Source organism: Varroa jacobsoni, unplaced genomic scaffold, assembly GCF_002532875.2.
Source record: "Varroa jacobsoni isolate VJ856 unplaced genomic scaffold, vjacob_1.0 scaffold_1413, whole genome shotgun sequence".
Lineage (NCBI taxonomy): Eukaryota > Metazoa > Arthropoda > Arachnida > Mesostigmata > Varroidae > Varroa > Varroa jacobsoni.
Window position 1 is genome coordinate 16,729 of NW_019214315.1, and position 17,119 is coordinate 33,847.

General features: G+C 38.1%; 1 long non-coding RNA gene across 1 annotated transcript; it reads left to right on the plus strand.

Moving 5' to 3' along the window:
• The first annotated feature begins 15,035 nt into the window (after positions 1-15,035).
• On the plus strand, positions 15,036-16,633 carry LOC147752207 (uncharacterized). The gene is made up of 2 exons (XR_015314688.1): positions 15,036-15,195; positions 15,561-16,633. It is a non-coding gene; the product is annotated as an uncharacterized LOC147752207 (long non-coding RNA).
• The last annotated feature ends 486 nt before the right edge of the window (positions 16,634-17,119 follow it).

Below are 17,119 nucleotides of genomic sequence, written 5' to 3' on the forward strand. Positions count from 1 at the left end.
GTATATAGATACACCCTGTTAACGAAGTGTCCCACTGTAATTTTTTACACCATTTTTTTTTCTTCTTTTCTTTTTTGGATCTTTTTCCACGCTTTTATCAGTATCAGTTTGTTAAATAATAATTTCATTTTTCTAATCGTTTTTGTACTTTCAATTATGGTACGTAACGGTGGCGCGTGAAGGAGAAACTTCGATCACGCAAAGCACGTAATCTTCGTTTTAAGAGTTTTATTACGATAAAAAACAGATCTTTATATGGTCTTAACAATTAGCGTCAATTAAAGCTCATTCAAATTGAAGCGGTAAATAATAACTAAATATGATTTTCTGTCAGCTTATATTGCGATACCTACGTTTCTTGGCTTACGGAAACGACGTCTATATGTTATGAAGATGTTTTCATAACCCATTCTTGGATTGAAAAACCACATTTTAGGACAGATCCTAACGCGAGCTAACCGTGTGAAGACTCCGAGTAAAATACAAATTTAGCGACATGAGAAAACATGCCTGAAGACGAAACTGAAAAATGATTGCTGTCGACTTGTAATAGCCTGTTTGTCCTGATGAGGTTATAGCAGGACCTTTTTCCGTCCCCTATAGCTAACGCGATTTAATAATTGTTAGACCAAGGACTAATCGAGTGGCTTCTAAATTGTACAGAATAAAAGTGCTGTAAGTAGAAATTTAATATCGTAAAAAACGGTTGCTCGTATGGAAGTTCATCGAAATCTAGATATAACGCACTAAAATATATATTGATTTATGAAAAAAACAGTAGCGGTTAGTTAGATCGATGTTAAAATCAAGAATACAAACAGAATTGAAAACGTTAATTAAATTACTTTCATTATTATTATTATAAATTAAATTACAGCTTCAGTCACTCACTGGCGCATTTGTATTAGGATGTGATGATTCTAAACATCTTTTACAACACAACAATGACTCTTACTAATTGTTTACTTTAATAAAATTTTCTAATACAACATATACATCTTAGGACATTTTCCATGACTGATTCCACCGTTCAGTCATTAGCGATCTATTTAATCATATCAGAAATCGTCAGCACTGGTTTAGAAGGCACGTTATGTAACAGATCATCAGAATAAATAGGACTATTCCACTTCATCGTAACCGGTATTTTTATATTATTTATTTAATAAGAACGTTGTGTAAATTTATCTTCAAGGCTTTTGAGCTGGGGATTAAAGAACCCCCTACTCCCTATTCCGGCTTAGCTTTAGCATAATATTACGCGTTTCACCCAAAAGTAGCTTTACTTATAAAAAAAGAAAGAAAAAATGCATTTGAGACTGAAATTTTTAATAGATTTTTTCAATGACTCAGCAGTCTAACTTATCGGTAAAACAAAGAATAAAATATCACTAAACGTTACCTTTCATTTATAAAGAAGCCCACTGCTTTTTTTGTGTCTCCAGTCTCGCTAAACTCTTGTAGAACGGATAGGAAAGCCGCCAAAATAGGCACATTTTAACTGTAATTCAACGCTAGTAAACATCCAGCCATTCTTTCAGGATTTTCGCTAAGTACGTTCATGAGCAAGGCCATTTCAATTTCATTTTCGTCACATTGTAATGAAAGAGACAAAATTAAATTAACTTAATGATCTATCGCACACGTCTATCGTTTGACAACAAATTTCAACAACAGGCAGCGATGAATGAAAGTCGTTTGCAGTGCCTGCCTTTATCTGAGATACGCACGTCGACTTACTTTCATTCCTAAATATTCAATGGATTTCCTCTATCTAGACCAGGCATTCTACTATTCGCTGGACGCTTGTCCGTGCCACAATGAAGCCAGCGGCCCGCACGCTAGCAAATTTTCGCTACTTCATGTATAACACGTTGCCACCTCGTTTTTCCAAGAAATTAATTGTCTGCCGCACGTATTTTAAATTTAATCTATGCTGAGTTTTGGAAACACCAGCTTCCCGAGACTGCATCCCAGTAGAAACTAACCTTGTTTATGGTTAACACGATGGTTACGTTATAATCACTTATTAGATTTATGCAAATCGAGATTGATCGGTATGAAACAAAGCTTTTTTTTTCTGTCAAGCAGAAGAGAACATGAAACGTAACTTGATTAGTCGTGTCGACTGTAGCCTGTTTAAGCTAAAAAGGTACCTACATTTATATATACTAACGCTACTTTAAGTATCGGTTTCGGTTTCGTGATGGTGCAGTGGCTTTGAAGCTATAGTACCATTGAAGTGCCTCAATTGCAGTTTCGAACGTACTAAGCGTAGAGTCACGTTCGTCTCAGCTGCCTTCGGTGGACAGTCGTCTGGAGCAATCTTTAATTACGGTAACATCAGAAGCATACTTATAATAGATGTTAGTTATCAGAGTGTACTGCTTTACAGTGCCAACGGCTGTCACATGCGTGTTCTGCCCCTTGCTGCCCCGGTCGTGCAACAATTCATTAGATTTTGTCTCTGTCAACATCTACACTCAGGTCGAAGAACCAGGGAGAAGATTCCTAGATTTTCCCAAGGCAATCTATCTTGTTGCGATCGGGAAAAGTATGACACAACTTTCAAGGTTCCTTTAAAATTCAACGAAGCACCCAGCAACTTGACAGTATCGATCGGTGTGCCTACTTATTATTGGCGCATGCTATGTTTTTCGCTTACTTAAACCCTGAACATAACATCAGTCCTCGGAGTCGTTCCATATTCCTACATAAAATACGTCGGTCAATTCTGATATACATATTTCGATCTGAGTCTCTGGAACTCGACTAGTGCGAGGGTTGCCGTCGTACTACTAATCGCCTGCTTCATATATCGCTTCATATATGACGCCTTAAATACATCACACCCTATTCTAGTTAGGTCTAGCGAAAACTCTGCTCTCTCTCAAAAAGGAAATGACAATTAGTTTGCATACAATTGAAATTATTAGAAACAGATTTATCTTTATTTTTTTTTTCAGATCTGCCTCGTTTTTTGATATTGTATTTTTGATCGGCATCCCTGTTTGCCATATGCAATATATGTCACAGACAAAGGGGGTATTGTTCTGTCTCTTTATAAATACTCTTATAACCATTTAGATAAGCTTGACAGGTTACTCTTTGATCTTCATTTGTTTTGAGGTGTAGCGCTTGCATTCAGGTTTCATACGTACTCATCAAACGGGAGCTAGCTCTGCATATTTTCACCAACTGAGAACTTTTGCACTAGAATTGAAATTTGCATTAAGATAATTCTGCGAAAAGAACCTATCACGTTGTGACCTGTAAAAAAAAATTACTTTTTGAGAAAATAGGTATATTAGACCAGAACAAGTTGTGTAAACAGTTAACGCGTTGGGTTGATCTTGAAACAAAAGTGGAAGATATTTCGAATCCGTTGCGTTCCCACCAGAGTTACTGCGGCAACCTGTTTACTAGGTCGAAAAATGTCAAATTACGTCAGAAAAGGAAAAAACCTTATTCTAGAAATAGAAAGGCAGATGCTTCGTGTTCACTGCATAGTGACTAATTAAAACCATTGCCGAATTTAAAGAAAGAAATACAGCCAGCAGTTACTTTACTGCAGAATCCGTTTGAAGGCATTACGCAGTGCAAGAAAGAACAGGGCATTGTCCTAACTTCGAGTGACATTTACTGTCTAATTATAGTCGTAACAAATTCAAGGGAATACAGTGAGCCATATTATAGTCCAATTCACTAATATCCATAGAAAGCCTTTGTACTAACAGTATACAGAAGATTCACAAATGCGTGTGAGGTAGCATTTCCCGAGAATTTTAGACACATCGATCAGGCCTTCATCGATCTAATCTCGCTAGTGGTTGCTAGCAATGGACGGGACGCTTTAGCTTTACGCTAATGGATATTTTGCACAGTAAATATAAAATGCGTACCTTGCTCTGCCTTAGTACGTTGTCGTTTATGATAATGTGCTAAGGCCCTTGGATAATTGAATATTAATCAAGTCCATAGGCTGGTTATCAATGCTGACGTACACGGTTCTATATAGTTTCAGGATAATTAGCATGAGTAGGATATCTACCTTCTAAAATAAATCGCGAAGCTTCTGTAACTTGTCGCGCGCCGTCTGATCTTCGTCTTTCTTCTTCGAAACCTCTTCTTCTAACCTCTTCTTCGAAACATCTTCGAAAACGCATAAAATTCTTGTACAAGGACCGTGGCTACGTCTAGAAGTTGACTATTATTTTAGGGGTGTACCTACGAATTTGTGGAATCCTTGTAAAATAATTAATGCAAGTTTTTTCGAGTGAAATCAGATCGACAAAATTTATTTTTCTACTCATACGTCAATATGGTTGCGAGGTCACGAGGTCTCCGATTCTTCCTGATGTTATTAGTAAACATAACTCAATGGTCAAGAAATATATAAAATGCAATGGGTCTTTTTTCCGATAGTTCAAAATTTCTGATAATTCAAATCCTGATATTTGTTAATATCTGAGATAGGTGGCTCCTTCTTTATTAAGGATTCTTGCATTTTGGAATTTTATTCACTACGAAAGGATCGCATTGTGTTACGTGTTAGCGGGTTTACTCAGAGTATCTCTTCGCGTTCGTTGTTTGAGCAATAGGGTTCATTTCTTACCTAGAGAACTTAGAATCTTAACCGATCGAAGAGGAGGTCACTAAACCGCTCTTCGGTCTGTCACTTAGGCGTGATACGGTAACCAATGGCATAATTGATGATTCTAAATGGAAAAGAAAAACAAACTTATGCTGGGGGCTATAAGAACCGTAGATGCTGACCACCTAGTTGGGTTAACTTGATGGCTAGTTTCAAGACAATCAACTTGGGTTTATAGGCTACCTTTCTGTTATCTGTGAGTGGCTTAGCGTAACCGATATAAAATACAATGCCAAAGGCAAACCGCTACGAACCTTACCATGGCAGAAACGCATTCGATGACTGAAATATGGCAGCAGGAAGAGTCCACATACATATATTTCTTATAATTTTAAGTTAGACTTCTTTTTTTTTGTTAGTATTTTTCTCTTTCTATCCCTTTCTGTCTCTTTTTTCGAATATGTCAGCGGCGTGCCGACAGACATTATAACAGTAGTACAATGCGCGAATTATCGTAGTTGTCGAATCGTCACGAAAATATCGAGGGTTTTAACATATCAACAATAATTACTTGATAATCACAAGAAAAAAAGAATTCTCTAGCAAACTTTTTTGACTTTAAGCGTGAACGGCATGTACTTGCATTGTACGGTAGACGCAGAAAGTGATGCACAGGAAACTATTGTAAGATAAGTTAACCTCCGTTTCGCTATAATCGACGCTTAGCTATCTTAATCTATATCCTCAAGTTAGGGTCTTAGCAATGAAGGATTCTACGAACCTTGTTACAGCAGTATCATGGCCCGCTTTGATATAGGTAGAACAATTCTGGATCTAGTAGAGGATATGAGCTTCACCCAGGAGATTAACATATTTCAGTTGGACACTCATCTGAATACCTCCGGTTCAGGTTCTTCTCAATTGTTTAGACCATCGGTCTTTCGCCCTTCCGCAAAACCGTGATATATTTTATTATGGGGTGGATTATGTCGCGGCTAAAAATCCAATTTACGTCATTACATATATCAATGGCTACTGTATTCAGCGATAAAGAATAGGGGCAAGCCGGGGCAAGACTCGGGGTATCTAATCGATATTAGAGGCTTACGGATGCGACTGGAAGTTGCACAAATCGCTGCAGCTGGCCAAGTTGGATATCATATGATTGGAAGAAGATTATGCAACACTGCTGGACTAAGATGAAATTAGTTGTGTCTGCAGGTCGAAGATAAAAAAAAAAAAAAAAAAAAAAGCTGTCAATTTGAGAACTGTCAAGTATTGCATTCAGTCGAATGTATCGTTAAATATTAATAATAGACGCTGAGGCGTGGGGGGTCAATGGGGACCGATCCTAACTATTCATCTGTTACCTAATTTCAGTTCCTTCTGTTAACTAAAAAGATCTTTTCAGCTATTGAATATAGACAAAAGCTTCTTTATTTACACAGGCAATGTAATATGCGTAGACACCGTTACTTATGGCGGTAAATCATCGGAAACTATCGCTTTCAGCCCGTTACTTAGTTTTTACCGCACATAGCTTGCTTGTGACGCACACCTTGACAATTTGCTGTATAGGCAGAATTCTGTACAAAGAGTAGATATTATAGTATTAGATCCCCATGCATGCATGCATAACACTTACATCTCTTACTGAACAGAAATGTACAAGATTCGATGGATTGCTCTCCTGTTATTGAAATTGACGCTGGCAATTATGAGTCGAATACGATAATCATTATGTAGGTGCTTAGAAAACACTCGCGAGAACTATCCGCTAGGACATGTGAGTAGCCTGACTCTGAACCGCTCAAGGCCGTCTGTCCTTTATGCAGCGATGCGCCAAATGCGTCGAATCATCATTCCTTCTTCGGAAAATTCACGTTAATATATCCCTGCTTGTTAGGTTCTACTCAAAAACTTGAAAATGTCCAACGTAGATTTTTCGAGCCGCCTGAAAACACCTTCATTGGCTGAAATTTCTTTATAGGGTATTTGGCTGTTACTAATAGATTCTGCTTGAACTCAAACTTGAATGCACATAAAGGGCAACGTTTCTGAGGTCAACAGCAGTAATCTTTAGTTTAGATCCTAATCACGTTTAATAATGTATATCAGATAAGGCAAAGTAAAGGAGAACATAAAGGACAGTAAGTCGATAGCAAAATGCGACTGAATCATGCATCAACCGTCCTGATACATTATCATTCGGCAATCGGTCGGAGCTCGATTAACTTCCCATCAACGGAAACTCCTAGCTCGCACTATCAGTATCGTTTCTATTATATTTTAACTGCCAGAGGTATATTGGTTTCATTATAGTTGCTACAAATTGCTATCTTGTAACTAACTATGCAATACTAATTGTCCTGCTGCGAGCAAAATAGATGCAGGACCTTCTTGCAAACTGCTGTTAACCTTGTTGGCTACTGTTTGAGATGAAAGTGGCCTTGTCGAATTTTTGACCGATGGGATTCATGGTCTTGATTGTAATTGAAATAAACAGGTATTTACCTTTCGTTACGTAGATGTTCAACTAACCACCCTATAATCAAACTACTGTGTTGATCGTAGGAGGGGGCCAATATACGAAACAATGTTAAGCATCTTGCTTGAAATCAGGATGGTCTAGTTACATTATCCGACCTATTTTAGCCGTCAGGTATCAACCCTCGAAAATCGTCTCAAAAGCTCTAGATCAAATCGTCTGACCCCCTGAAAATGACCTATGCACGGTATTCTTCTGTATCTGCCACCAGCTACTGTGATTTTATATTCAGCGATGTTGAAAAATAGTTTACCTGCAACTTTTTAAATGCAAACTAATTAAATATATCGGCAGAAAACAAATAAGTATCTTCTTCCGATATTTAAGTGTCATGTAAGTGCCACACATTGAAAGGTTTCTGTGGGTCAATTGCAAACGACACGCCATTAACTGAGGCGAAGGGCTCTACTAGATAATGTGGTAGAGTGTGTTTTGGTCGCCTCTAGAAAATACTCTGCACAAAATAGGTCCCTGCGCCGTTGGACTTCTGGAGGTTCTATTTCATTACCAAAGCGAGATTTTGACGCACTTTAAAAATCGATTCGGAGAAAAGGTATAACGTGCCGTTTAAGGCTGTTTCTACCAATCGATCGACTCCAGACTTCAAGGCAATAACGAATAAGCGAACCGCACTTACCGCAATCGTTTGTAGAGCGCAAACGGTGTCCATATGTTTGGCCTTGAATACTTGCAGGACATGGTGCTATATATAAGGCAGTGGAGGATGTTTACATGTAGGATGTTCATTTTTTAAGCTCTGGTTTTCCATTTACTAATTTATATATCTATCTAGAACAGTTACGCGCAGGTAACGACGTACGGTCGTGGAACGACGTTACCTTATTCTTTTTTTTTTTTTTTCTCTAATATTATTAGATCTAAGACTTCTTAAAATCGACCCTCACGCAGAATCGAGAAGCCCCTACATCGCAAAATTTTCAGATTTATCAGGCTGTTTCTTTTTACTTGACACAATAGAGAATCATTTACGTGTGTGGCTTGAAGATTCAGTATTGTTGATGCAAAGCTTTAACCTATGATTCATGGCCATTTTGGCGGCGAAATTCGCCAAAACAAGCTGAAGCATAAGATTCTGTTGCTCTCCTAAGAAATCTTTCTTTGACTGATGCTCATTTAAACTAAATGCGGTGTGTATCCGCATTTATATGTCCGGCTGTAAAAAATGTTATCCATGAAAAAGGTTCAGTGACTTTCACTACTTCCAACACAGTTTCTAGCAAATTTTTTGTCTTTATTTGTATTTCCACCTTGTCTTATCTATCCGAACCCCATTTTCTGGTTCTTTCATTTTTTTTATTGTTAAATTTATTAATAAAAAGGAGTTGTAGACTACGGCTTCGTTCGTTCTTGAAACCGTTTTTTCCGAAATCTTTTAGCTGGATCCGATCGCTTGGTGACCTAGCCTCTGTTTTCTTTCCTTTGTAGAAGTTGAAGCTGTTCCAATAAAACCAGCCATTGTAGAAAAGCCCACATACGACACGATATCAGGGACACAAATAGAAACCTTTGTGTAAAGTTTTTGTCTCTTTGCGCAAACTGGAAGCGTGGACACCCTTTCGGTTTGCACAGTATTTAACAATTCGGACAGCCGCACCTTCAGCTTGTGGCCAATGTTCTGTCTAGGGTTATGGCTACGTAAGTACCAAATAGGCTTGCATTTAGCGGCAACCTAGACGTTGGTTAACGGTGGTCTCCTCGGCTAGCGAGGTCTGTCAAGACCTAATCTAATTGACCTTGAGGGCCTTATTTCGTTCTTTTCGCCAACTTCCACACAAGAACGGTTGATTTTTTCGGACTTGGCTCGACCGCTGTTCTTCAAAACGTTCCAATAAATGTTTTCCAGAAAAGGGTACGTTCATTCCGCGACTAATCCCCAAGGTGCCGACGAGTCAGAAACAGGTTGAGCTGCCATCTTGCACACTTGGCCAATATTCTAAAAGTAACAACAGGTTGATATATCTGTACTTAGATCGCGAAATTCCTCTGTTAGGTATGTCCCCCAGAAACAAATTTTACGCTTATCATAACGCTTATTAGTCTTCTACAGTACGCCAAAGGGACAATTACTGCGCTTAAACATTTTCCATTGTTATTTCAGATCATATTAAAATATTTCTGAATAGCTTATTAGATGTGGAACTAAATATACACTTTATATCAAACTCTGATTCGTGGAAAATAATTATTCTCTACCGTAATAAACAAGTAATTTCGTTGTATACTGGACGCTGTTTAAAGCGTTTAGTATACAGCGAGATACACTGACGGCACCTGAGGGGCTGCCACTTGACTTGATTAAATTTTTATCGCAGACGATTCCGTTAACTAGCAATAGATGCTAAGTATTCGTGAAGCTGAATGACAACGCAGGACAACGGAACCACCGTGTTCGCTTGCGTTGACCAGTGATTCTGTTTCACCTTACCCGTCACCTCGCTGGATCGGCGGACGCGCGTCGATGCTTTTTTCTGTGTAACTTTTAAATGTAGTTTGGCCTGCCAGCGCGAAACTTTAGAGACTAGAAACTGTGTCAAGTCATGATTAGATTCTTACGAAGCTCTCTACTATATTGCACATTTTTAGATAAGTCTTTCTTGCCGATAGAAGCACAATAAACCAATTTCAAATCGCGCAAATATACGCAAAAATATAAAATCTATATCAAATGTATATAATATGAAATCGTACTATTTCAATTATCTTAAGGTAATATTTTATAGTAACAATAGTTGAATAAAACCACTTTGTTTGTATTGGGTTTTAGCTGAAAACATGTTCTTAGGTTTAATATGTAAATAGAAATTACGCGCATCTATAAATAGGGATGACTTACTCAATGCTAGATAAACGAAAACTGCTGAAAACGCTTAATTTTAGAGAGACACGGCCATATGTTGTCCTAGACACTCGAGAGAATTCCCGCTTTAAGCTCGACCCGTTTTTTTTTAGCGTTATCTTCTTATCATTTCGAACGTTTACGGGCAAAACGCATCGCTAACAATTTTCATACAGCATGATGTGTAAAAATAACAGCATTTGGTTGGCATGAACAGGTTGCATATATTGCTTCGATTATGGGACCTTGAGAAAAAGTAAATGAAGCTAAGTTCTTTTAAATTATCGACGAAATGTATTTTTAGCTAAGTTTCTAAATACGGATTATATGTGATTCTCTTAAGTTTGGGCTCCGCAAAATTAGAGAGTGTGACAACTTACAAACCTGAAAATTAGGAGCTCGAAAAATTAAACATTTAGCTAAAAAAGAAAAATTTGAAAAATTCTTAGCAATTTTCAGAAAAGGAAAGAAAACTTTCGTTGTAAAATATCTTTAATATGGTCACTTTTGTATCATCGCTCCTTGATACTTAACCGATTCTCGGTAGGAAAACAATTTGACACAATTTGGCCAAAGGTACTAGAGCTAACGTAAGTTCCGTGGTTGTTTGCCCTATATCGCTATTTAGATCTGATTAAAGAAAACGATTTATGTCCAAGTCTGTTAATCATATATTGATATTAAGGGGAATTTTCATTCCCCCCCCCCCCCCCCGCATTAGTCATGAAATTTAAAAGCACACTCACGTTCCATGGTGTGTTCATCTGACTGACAACGGCTTTATCCGTTAGATCACTGCGTTTCTATGTATAGCTGTGTTGTCCTTTGGAAGACACGTGTTCGTCCGTTACGGGTGCTTGTGCTCAGTGGGGCATAAGTGGGCTCAGTACACATTAAGATCACCGCAAAATTCAACACTGTAGCATTCTCGTCATGTACACACTTGATGCCTCAAGTGATACTAGTTTTTAATATTGAACAACGTTCATTCGAGTACCGCGTGAGACCCTAATGTTTTGCTTTTACATCCGGTGTCGCTTTTAGGCGTTCCATCAGACGTCTGGCTTCCAGCGTAAAACAAAGCGTGTCTGTGTCCGGGCTCGAGCCTAGACTACAACGGGTCCCTAATATCAACAGGCAAATATTTTACATTTACGTCTCGCACGGAACCTATAATGATTGAAGAGGGGAATATATACTATTATGAACGATTTTGGAAGTATATTTTTCTAATGCTGCGCTTTCGTCAGCTTTAAAACCTCATTCGACGATAAATTTTATACGATTTACTTTAAGTAAGTAAGACAGGAGCCGTCGACAACAGTCAGTCAACAATGAAGAAGGAATCTATTATTCTTGGGAGTTGTTATAGACCCGATGCTTAGCCCAGTCGGAAGTCGTCAAATCAGAATGGGTTCAAATTATTTAATCTGAAATTAAAGGTGGTTTAATTAAAAAACATACCTGGCGTCAACAAACAGTCAAGGTAATGTATTGGAGAATAATCTACTTAACTAGAAACGTCAAATTGATAAAATATTTATATACCCTACGTTTATAATTAATATTTACGTGTACCACTCGAAAGTAACAGCCAAACAAATAATCGACAAGAGCCCCAGCCATAGAAAGCGATGTCGAACCTTCAAGCTGCTATTCTCACATTTGTAGATGTTTTCTAAAAAAAAACATTAGTTTCAATGATTGGGGACCTGTCTCGTAAGATATTTTCGGATTAGGTAACTCGCTTTTATCTATTTTTCGGCTCGCAAAACACAAAAGTATGAAATATGAAAGTAAAACCAATCCTCTTTACTTATCATAATTCGAAATAAGGCCATTCTACTATCTGTGTATATCATTCGTATAAATATAGAAACAGCTGTTTCGCTTCCTTTATTTAAAACCATTCGTTTATATGAAGATACGTCAGAATTGATATTTCTCTAACAGTGATGAACGTTTCCAAATAAAGGCTTACATGAGCTTAATGAGCCGAAAACATTTATGGAACCGTTTCGATTCCTTATAATTCAATACTTATATGAAGAATATAATTGAATTGACCACAACATAAACTCTTGTGCAAACTTAATATAAAAATTAATTACGTACAAGACTTGTGAAAGAACCAGCTATACCTAGCGGAAGCCGTATCTCTTTTACAGTCAGTAAAATATTTAGTTTATAATTATTTACATATTCTAGAAATCTGCAGTATACCATCCCTTCAGGTTTGCATTTTTTTCGAAGAGCTATTGATGTTACCTTTTAAAACGAGTATTTAAGCCACGTGCAGACCTTACATTTTAGTGGTGGCCGAGAAATTTAAGGATCAATGAATAGGGTAAAAGTGAGTTTTCTGTTGACACATAATTCACTTGCCGCTAGAGAAGCCAATTGCAAGAATATCGACGTGAAGAGAAACCAGCAAAAACCTGGGCCTTCAATTTTTTAAAGGAAAATCAGTTAAAACTATTTCTTGAGACAAAAGGTTTTTCGAAATTTTAATTAAGCTTGTCTCTCGTAGATGCAGCTTTTCTGATTAGCGTCCGTACATAAAGCCTTGTCCGCCTCCGAGCTGCGCCTATGAATACAAATCTTTTAAGTCAGCCACTTCAAAAAACTTGCCTCATAGTGTTTCGATCATTAATTGCAGATATATATTAATATAATTATCTGTTATAGAACACCTCCAGATGCCTCACGCGGTGCTTGGGTTTCAAACTAACTTATCCGTATTCGCATATTCAATCTTTCACATAAGCGCTTCTTGTCGAAAAAAACGATAATTAAAAACAGGCCGCGTCTGGCATATGCGAATTTTTTTCACTACCCTCACACAGAACTTTGCCATCTTTGTGTTTAGCTAAACGTTGGACGCGGATTTCAATATAAGCTCTTTACAGTGGCTTAATTAAGATTATATCCAGTAAAACTAACCTCTATATGAATACTTGCTAAGACTGTTTACGCACGATCTGCGGCTATTTGCCCTAGATACAATGCTGCCTTCCATAACCAAACAAAGAGTAAAATGTGAGAAAGGCTATTTATAGAAATAGGTTGCCCACTTTGCAATTGATCGATGTATATCGCTGCGTAAACAGACTGTGTGTCAGATGTCCATATAACCGTAAAGCCCTTGTTGACCTCATATAAGCTTAAGTAGAAGAGAATCTGTTTTTTGTTGATCTGACAAACTTTGTCAAGAAGCTATGAAGATAATATAGTAAGCAGACAGAACACTTTTTTACGATTAACGCATTCCTAAGAAAAATAAGGGTACGATGCAATGGTATATAAGGCCCCGAAGATTCGTCTAAAAAATAGGACACGAGAAGGCAGGTAGTCGGAATTATAACGAACGTTGTGTGTATGAAGGTAGCATTATCTATAGACTTTCAAAAATAACTGAGGTCTCCATGACAATGCGTAATTAGAGCAATATTGTCTTACATTTTCAATCTCAATCTCTGGGAATTAGAATGAAACCGACTTTCCTTTTTAACACGACTGTAATAAAAACCGTAGCGAATTGAAAGTGTGTTAACTTTAAGTTGAAATTGGTGCCCTGGTTATCCAAATAGCCAGGCCGTTGTTGCAAATCCTTCGACAATGGTAATCTACCTAAATAGAAATGGACGTTTTTAGCGGAAATACAACTCGTTATTGTCATATGGACAAACGCAAGCGTTTTTCTTATGTGATTTTTGCAATGCACGAATTTTACAACCTGGGACATTTTTTCGTCAATGTCTGACTTCGGGATCGTTGCGTCTCGCATTAAGATCTCTCAAAATGTCGATCACGGTTTCTTTATAACCATAAATATATCTGTTTATTTAATTCATAAAATCCCATATGGCTATAATAAAGATTTCGTCACGATGCGATCACATAGAAAAGCTATCGTAATGAGAATGTGCTTCATAAATCGCGTCAAAATCTTTCCTATATGAACCGGTGTTCCGTTATGAACTAACAAAGGCCAGTATACCTTGGCCTAACAAAACGAAGACAGTAATAGATTTATTTGGTGTTGTCAAAAGTGAGGTACATCTGACCGAGGATTAGGTCATATATAGACTAGTCTATCGGAACTAGTAGGTGCTAAAAATAGCACTAACAACGGAATTATGTAAATAGGAATAACTAAGGAATTGTGTAAATCCAAGAGGACTGTCGATATTAACATAATAACAATACGCACTGTGCGATTCAACGTCTCGTTTTGACAGTGATTGCTAAATCGGCCAGTTAGGTAAACAATCAACAAAGTATTGCATTAGTCATAGGGTTAGCAAAGGCCATTTCACAAAATTTAAACCTAGACAACTCGGATCTGAATTAAAGAAAACATTTCTATGGCACATAGCCATTTTGCAAATAAAACTATTTATCAATAAATAGAATCTGACCAATGACATCTGTGCGATAGGGTGTTGCTGTGAAGCGAGCAATTGTTCCAAGACTACATTAAGGTATGTTTCACATCTATGACAATCATTAGTACTATTTACCTCATGAAGCCTAACTCACTCTTCACGTCGACATTCCATTATGAACCGACCTTCTCTCTAGCAAAAAACGCTTTTATCATGAATTCTTAATTTTGCTGGTTTATCGACAGAAAAAGTGCGCCAATTCCAATTTGTATAGGGTAAGCAACGATCAGGACGAAAAGGTTAGGAAAAAAAATTATCCTTTACTTGCCGAATTCACTGTTTGCTAGTGATAACAAGGTTTTTCATGCATTCGTCCATCGATTCCCTATTATAACGTATTTAACGAGTAATGCGTTTATTATCGATTTTTCCTTAGAACAAAAACAAAAGAACAGGCTCAAAGAACCAGTAGATGTTCGGCCTTGTAACGCCAGTTAACGCCCGCTGAAGTTTTCAAGCTGTTCGTTCATTGACAAGTTTTCCTCGTGCTATCGGTAATAAGAAAAAAGGACTGCTTAACTCACTATACAGTTTCCCGTTGTTGTCGTAAACTATTGATGTCGTCGTAGTTGAGGACAGTATCCTTTGTAAATGTCATAAATAGCAACACGCTATGAGACATCTAAATTGCTAAGAAAAAGGCGGCTTATTCGAGTAGAACTCGCAAGCAAGAACATCTCCACCCAATTTGAATTGGTAACGGAAAGTGTGCCACCCACATCGACCCACAAAGCACCATATATGTCATGTACGTTATATATAAACTAGTCACTAGCTTGATATTGGCCATAAATAAGTGATTGGCATACGCCAAAAGAATCGTCTATTGCACACAGAGAACTGCGAAAAAGATAACAAACAGACTAGCATTACTAACACATCTATACATCATCATAAGCTTGCCATAGCAAAAAAAGACGCGCCTTTACATACTAATAAAACAATCAACAATATTTATTTTTATTCATACGGCGTACGCTTTTCGAAATTACTGAGATGATCGACAATCCAGGGGTTGAGCTTAAATGCAGATATCTCCTAGCAACCATCTGGCAGCGCCTTTTCCTTTTCATTCTCTTTTAATCATTGCAACGCTTGGGAAAAACTTTTCAGGTTAGCGCTCCGAACTTCCATTTTGCGCGTTAACGTCAGCAGCGGCAAATCGGTGATTTTCGTTGGTGGTCACCGACATGGTCGACAGTAGCCAAAACGACGATAACCATAGTGACATTAATAGTAAAAATAAGCAGCATTAACTGAGCGGGCAGGCCATAACAGTCCCGAACGGCCTGGTCGGTCTTGACTACCACTAACGCTTCGGCGTCCACACAACAAACGCTCTGGCCGCTACTCGCGTTGATAGCAACGAGAACAAAGCGCGGGTTTATTGTTTTCGCTCATTTCAATGTTTTTGTGCGTAGCCGGACCCTGGCTTCAGACAGCTGGAATATTAGCTCGTCTTTGAAGGCGCGCGTTCAATGGGGTTACAACACCCCGACACTTTGCTCAAGCCAAAAATTCATACTCTATCAGTAACGCCAGCATCGGAATCAGCGAGGCCTATGTAATCTTTTCTTCTCGAAATCGTTCGTCGTTAGTTCCAATGCTAGGACGTTTACAGAGTGTGGGATCCGTGTCGTCCTCGTGGGGCTAGATAAAATTATGGGGGAATCAAAGCCAAGCGGAAGGAGTGAAGGAAAGGCAGAAGACATCGGAAAACGAGAACTGAGAGGGCTGCCTGAATCTGAAAGGAGAATTTTTGTTGAACTCTCCGAGAAACTTTTGCCGACCGCGAAAACAACGAGGATACGAAACCTCCGTAATTTCTATCGAAAGCTCCCTTGGACACGTATCTTTGACAGGACATTGCTAGGCAGTAGATATCGTTCGGCAGATACGTTGTTCACCGTGGCCTTACGACCCTGGCTTCGAAATCTAAGATAGCATTTTCTCAGAAGTTGTCACACCGAACACCGATCAATATATGGATAGTAAAAAAAATATTGAAATATCGATTGGAGCTGATTGACATGTTCCATAAGACGGATCCACGAAACTAGCGATCAGAACGGGGCACAGGCATTATTATGTACTGGATTGTCTAGTTGGAGCGGACGTTCAACGGTCCACGCCCATCTCATGCGGGAGCTTCATAAAGTGTATACCTTGTAGAAATAAAAAAACAATTTATTTCAATTTGCTGCAATGAAACGGCTTATATCAAAAGTTTTCCACAAATTAACAAAGCAAATTTTCTATTGATTATGCCGAAAAAAGCATCGAGACTGCAAAATATTGGTACTGTGTCTCAACATTTGTCAACTATGATTTTCGTTTGCGTATCAGCAACGCGTATCATCATTGCCATGACGCTAATAGCTCTTAAAGTGACGTACAAAGTTCACAAAGAGGAACGCTCCTTATAACTTACTAGGACAGAAGGAACATGAAATATAGGCGTGTCGTTGGAGCTGAATGACACCAGAGCGAATCGTTTTCGTACGGAAGCACACATGCTCAAGCTTCGTATCATCGTAAAGTACATTCTGCTTCGTGTGTCATTGACAAACAAGCCCAAATCTGACAGTGGCTTGACCACTGCACGAATACATGCCATAATTTATCGCTAAAGTTGGACATGTTAAACAGCTATGACATAAACTGAGACATCC